Genomic DNA, 6,000 nt, shown 5'->3' with positions numbered 1-6,000 from the left:
GCATGCATGTGTACGTGTGTGTGAGGGAAGCTTCTTTATCGCATGTGTTGACTCCTTATAGGGGTATATATGGAATAGGGGGTGTATGGTCTTTTTGTGTGTGTGTGTGTGTGTGTGTGTGTGTGTGTGTGTGCGCGTTTTTACACTTGACCATGCCCCACAAATGTCAACTGAAGCATGAGAGATAATGCCACAAATCAATTAAAGCTTGACCCTGGATGGTGACAGACAGCCTTGGAGGAGACCTCTGTTTTTTTGGACACATCTCAGCTTTCTCAACCTTTTCAGGCCTGGCTGATCAGAGCCAATTTTCTCTGTGGCTACACCAGAGCAGCTGTGAACACATTGGAGGTGTGAACGTGTCTAGCTAGTGGATGACAGAGCAGCAGTATACTAGCCAGACAACAGGCTGTCACAGACCTTAGGGAACCCAGGACTGGAGGTAAAGCTTTTCGGTGCTTGCACATGAAAAAACAAGCCGGTACAAAGACTTTTTATTATTTGCCTATGGGTAATGAATAAAATACTGACAGACTCCTCTCTAGAAACTGGCCATTCTCAGTGATAGCTACAAATACAACCCCAAATCTTGAAAAAGTACTGTTATTATGTAAAATGTGAATAGAACAGAATGTGCTCATTTCCTAATCCTTTTCGACTTGTATTAAATATAAAACCGTACAAACACATCCTGTGTATTTGTTTAAACTGATAAACCTTATTGTTTTTTTGTAAATATACACACATTTTAGTGTTGTGCCTGCAACATGTTTAAAAAATTGAGACAATGGAATGTTCTGTTACATCACCCTTTCTTTTAACAACACTGAGTAAGCGTTTGGGAACTGTCTGAGGACATTAATTGTTGACATTTTGAAAGCAAAATTGTTTCCCATTATTGCAATGTGGCTCAGTATTGTCTTTCTTAAATAAGAAGGGACGTCCCTGAAATAGACGTTGTCTGAATGGCAGCATGATGCTCTAAAACCTGTATGTACTTTTCAGCATTCATGGTGCCTTCATAGAGGTGCAAGTTACCCATGTCATGGGCACTAACCCACCCCCATACCATCACAAACGCTGGCTTTTCAACTTTGTATTGATAACAATCTGAATGGTCTTTTTCCGGAGCCTGGAGGACACAACATCCATGATAAATATTTGAATTATATTATGGATTGTTCACACAAATCAAATCAGTTTTATTTGTATCGCCCAATATCACAAATAGACATTTACCTCAGTGGGCTTTACATTCCATACAGTACGACACCCTGCCCTTAGACCCTTAGCTCGGCTGAGAAAAAACCCTTTATCAGGATTAAAAATTTGAGAAACCTCAGGGAGAATTGACAGAGTAAGGGATCCCTTTCCCAGGGCGGACATGCTGCAATAGATGTTGTAAGTAGAGAAAATCACACAAGTGTCGAATCATTGCCCAGATGTTTACATGGAAGTACCAAAGTAAAGTATGAATAGTGAATAGTGTGGATGCAGGAGGACTGAGAACACTTACCAGGAGCAGAGGTAGGAGCTGCTGTTGTGGTAGCTATGTGAAGATGGCTGAGGACTTGGCCAGGGTGTCCTCTCACTCTCATCCCACTTGCAAATTTCAGATGGGCTTTATCAGACCCGCTCCACTGACATGCCTATGCTTTATGTCCCACAAGCCCAGTATCCAATACCTTCATATCCTTTAATCAATTTAAACAAACTATCTTAAATCTGCCAAACTCTACCTGTAACTGTTTTAATTAGGCTATGTTGTACTTTCACCCATTTCATTTTAATTGCTGCCACTCTTCACCACTATGTAAATGTTTCAATTGTTTTTTTCTCTTCACCTGTTGTTGTGTATTTTATGTATTTGCATTGAATATTGTGTATGTATTGTTGTTTTTCCTTTGAATTAGTTTTGAACTCGACGTCATTGTAAATGAGGGTCACCCCTCAATTGGTCTCTCGAGGATAAATAAAAGTTCAATGAAAATGAAATGAAAAATCACTGCCTTCAACAGGTCAATACCCTCCCTTCCTTTATTAACAGCCTCCGCCATGTTGGCCTTTCTACAGACGTACCTAATTTAGGAACAGTGGTCAAGTCATTCTCCTAAATTATGCAAAGACGATCAATGGAAGTCAACTGCCTGCACCTCATTAACCACATTCTATATTCACTTTGTCTAGAGAGAAGAATCTGTAGTACTGGTGTCAGGGCCTTTTTCCGCCCAATACTCTGAAGGTGTTTGGAAGAAGGTTCAATGTATTTGAGATACAGGTTTTTTTCTCAACAAATTGAACTGATGAACTAAATGAAGTGAAGGATTATGTTGGAAATGATTATCTTGATTTGTAGAGAAGGATAGAAAAGTTATTGTTAAAGAAAGAAACAGAGGGTATACAGTTCCTTCATGCATCAAGTGATTGGGGGTCTGTCATATTAGGATATATAACCCAAGAGTGTGGCAGTTGGCTGTAGACAAAGCACAGCATCACTTCAACATATTTAACCTCTTCCATTTTGTCAAGAATCTCAGTTACTCTTTTCATCACACACACAGTACAAACAAGTAGCCGATGACGAGGAGGAAATATTCACTTTTTTTGACATAAAGTGATTTTGACAGCAAGCGTTCTCTGAGACCATCCTTTATTCGCTGTGATCGAGGAATCAGAATTCTTTTTTTTTTTTTTAAGATATTTTTTGGGCATTTTTATGCTTTATTGATAGTGCAGCTAGAGACAGAGGTGAAATGGGGCAGAGAGGGGAGTGACATGCAGAGAACGACCGCGGGCTGGAATCGAACCCGGGTCTGCTGCTGGGCCCGGCCCGGGAGAGGGACGCCTTACCAACTGAGCTAAAGGCGCCCCCGGAATCAGGATTCTTACTTAAAAATGATGTGTTGATCAAAGTACAAGCCCAGAAAAAAGTGAGCTCCGGCTTAGAGGTGGACACCTGATAGGCAGTGTTCAAGCAGGATGCTGCATGGGCCTTCTCATCAAGGAGTCAATGCCATAAGGTAGAAGGCTAACCCCTGGAACACACTGGATGCCCAAGTGCCCTGAAGCCAGCGCTGCGAGCCAAAAATCATTTATTTGACCACGCCAGGAGCGAATCTCCCAGCGCCAGTTGGCTGGGAAAGCGCTAGGCTTTCAATGTGTTAGTAACAACCTCATGAATATACAGTCAACCGTGCGTAGACCAGAAAAGTGGGTGTACGCACATTTCCACTAAAACCTCTGCATTTATCAATATGGACGTGAGCGTAGAGTACGCTCAAATCCCACGCCAGCTCTCAGCTCGTGTACGCAAGTTTGTAAACAGCATGGACTCGCAGTGCAGGCTGTGCCGGGTAGCCGATGACTTTGTCGGACAATTGTTAGTAGATAATACTAATGCAGTGTTTGTTCAGACCGAAATAAAGATATTAATCACTTAAAAATGAGCAGCTTATGGTGTGCAACTGAGTAGGAGCACTGATTCAATAGTGCGCACACCGGCCACGTAGGAGCGCTGCATGGGACTGTGTAAGGGCAGTTGTCTCCGACTTGGAGCAGCTGGGGGTACGCAAAATGTGTTATTTGTAGTTTTTAAAACCCTTTTGAGTAGTGCTATCTGAAAGGGCCAATACATCATACTCATTCAAAGCTCTGCAGACGTGTATTTCTTTAATGGAGGAAAAAAACAAGACTGGCCGTTACAGGTTTAATGTACAATTATCGGACAGTTGGTGCGTCTTTTTCTCCAGCACCACTTATATTATGCCCACACCTCCAGTTGGTGTTGCATTTAAGAGCAGCAACACACTTTTTTCAGTGGCGATTTTTAAGTCAGACCAACTTTCTTCACCTATATAAAGCGACATATAATTGTAAATTATATTTTATATCATTTGAGCGATAACACTGATGTAAACCTGAAATTAACTATCCTCAGCTGGAGATGGTTTGTCAACAACAACGCTGTTGACCGCAGCAGTTATTTCCTTCCTAACTGCCTTCTGACGTTCTTTGATGCCGCTTTTAATGCTCCAAAATGAAACTTTTTTAAAAAAATTCTACTTTTACTGTTATGTTGTCAATTTCTACTTCAGAGAAGTTCCTCTTCTTTGCCGTAATGCGCATATCCATGTCGTAAAACCTCTGGGCGAGGCCTCTAAACTGGGAAAATACAAGGGCGTGATGTGGCGAGATACGACTGTTTGATAAATACCACGCGATACCTGGCGTAGGGTGATATTTGCGCCAGGATCTGCACCAGTTTCCACGCAAGTTTGATAAATGAGGCCCTATGTGTGTATGTATTTCTAACTACTGTGCATGTATGTCCACACCTGCGGCTAGTTGATAGTTTTATAATCAGTTATATTTTCTCACCGTCTCCCAGTGCAAGAGGAGAGGAGGAGAGCCCCTGCTCTTTCCCTGCTTCAGTGAACACATACCAACCTTAATAATGTCTTTGTTTATCCAGTTAAATGGGGTTTTTAATGTGGTTTCTGTCTAATTCGCTTGGGTCTCGCGGGAAAAAATAGAGCAGACGTCGAAACAATCGGGCCTCTCTGCGCGGCTCGTCTGGTGTGCCCAGACAGATCTGTCAAGAGAGGCCAGAGTGAAACTGCCCCAGCTTCCAGGCACTTTGGGGCGCTTTTGAGGCGTTGAACTTTGAAGAAAATCACTGATGTGAAGTGACATTACAAAGTCAATGAGCAGTATTTGTCATCAGAAAATCTACCTCAGAGCGCATTCACACTAGGTCCAGTTGCCCCATACAGTGCCCAAGCATGATTGCCCCCCTCCCCACTCTCCCTCTATCCTGTACCCACACTGCTCCTAGAGTTCCAAACCTATAGGCACCATTGTTTCCTTGCCCTACGTCACTACGTCTAATTACCCGCAGGTTTGGGCTTTGGAGAGTCGCTTGTATCCGATTGTCCTCTGATTGCTCTGTTCCAAATAATTGTTCAGTCAACATCAATACAAGGAAATGATTCACTGATGTTGTGAAGTAACATGACACTGGCTTTGTTCTAATCCATTAAAACATGACAAACATTTCTCAGTACACGTACAGTACAGCGTGTGCTGTTTTTCCATTTGCCTGCATTCTACACTGCAGCCGGATAGAACTCCAATATTTTAATTAAAATGGTCTACGCTCAATGTTAACCTCTGCTGCCTGAAAGTGCTGTGCTGCTGAACATTTTTAGATTTCATTTGAATGAACGTGTAATGATAAAAACTAACCGTCTCATCATTTTGAGATGAATTTGACACTCTCTGAACCAGGTCCGGGTTTCTGTTTGAAAGAATACATCTCCCTGTTGTGTTCCCTTCTGAACCAGAGGTGACAGAGCAAACATTGCACCGGCATTCAAAAAAGAGAACGCATGCCGACGAGGACTCCATTCAAATCAGTCTCTTTGAACTCTTGATGTTATTTTGCGAGGAGAGAAGAAGAAGAAGAAAATGATTCAGGAATTTGTCCAAATCTGTGTCTGTGCTCTATTCACTTTCAATCTAATGCAATCAGCAAAGCCAAGCATATCCCCGGCTTTCATCCTTTTGATCACAAGGAAAAACAATTTACACGTTTTTTTTTTTTCCATTTCAGAGGCATGTGTGAAATGAAAGACGTGAATAAAAAGGAGAGTCAGTAGAAAAGGGCACAAGACTCAGAGAGATGGAAACCGGTGGGGTTGTTAGTTAGCCAACAGGATGAAAAGAAGCACTGAGCACATTTCATCAAAGTGATCCATCACAAACGTGCCCACTTCACACGACTAACACTCGCGCATACACACACACACACACACACACACTCATGACGCATACACATACACACACCTGTACTCCCCACTGTGGAGCTCCTAGAAGCTGATAACTTAGTTCCTGTAGAGTTCAATTGAATTTAGTCCACAGATTACACATACATAGGTTTCTTATAAACACACACATTACAAACAGTGTTATATAGTTTCCCCCTGAACATTACATTTTGTC

The sequence above is a fragment of the Ammodytes marinus genome (assembly GCF_949987685.1).
Source record: "Ammodytes marinus genome assembly, chromosome: 9".
Classification (NCBI taxonomy): Eukaryota; Metazoa; Chordata; class Actinopteri; order Uranoscopiformes; family Ammodytidae; genus Ammodytes; species Ammodytes marinus.
The sequence above is the reverse complement of the archived record's forward strand: the minus strand, read 5'-3'. Positions refer to the sequence as shown.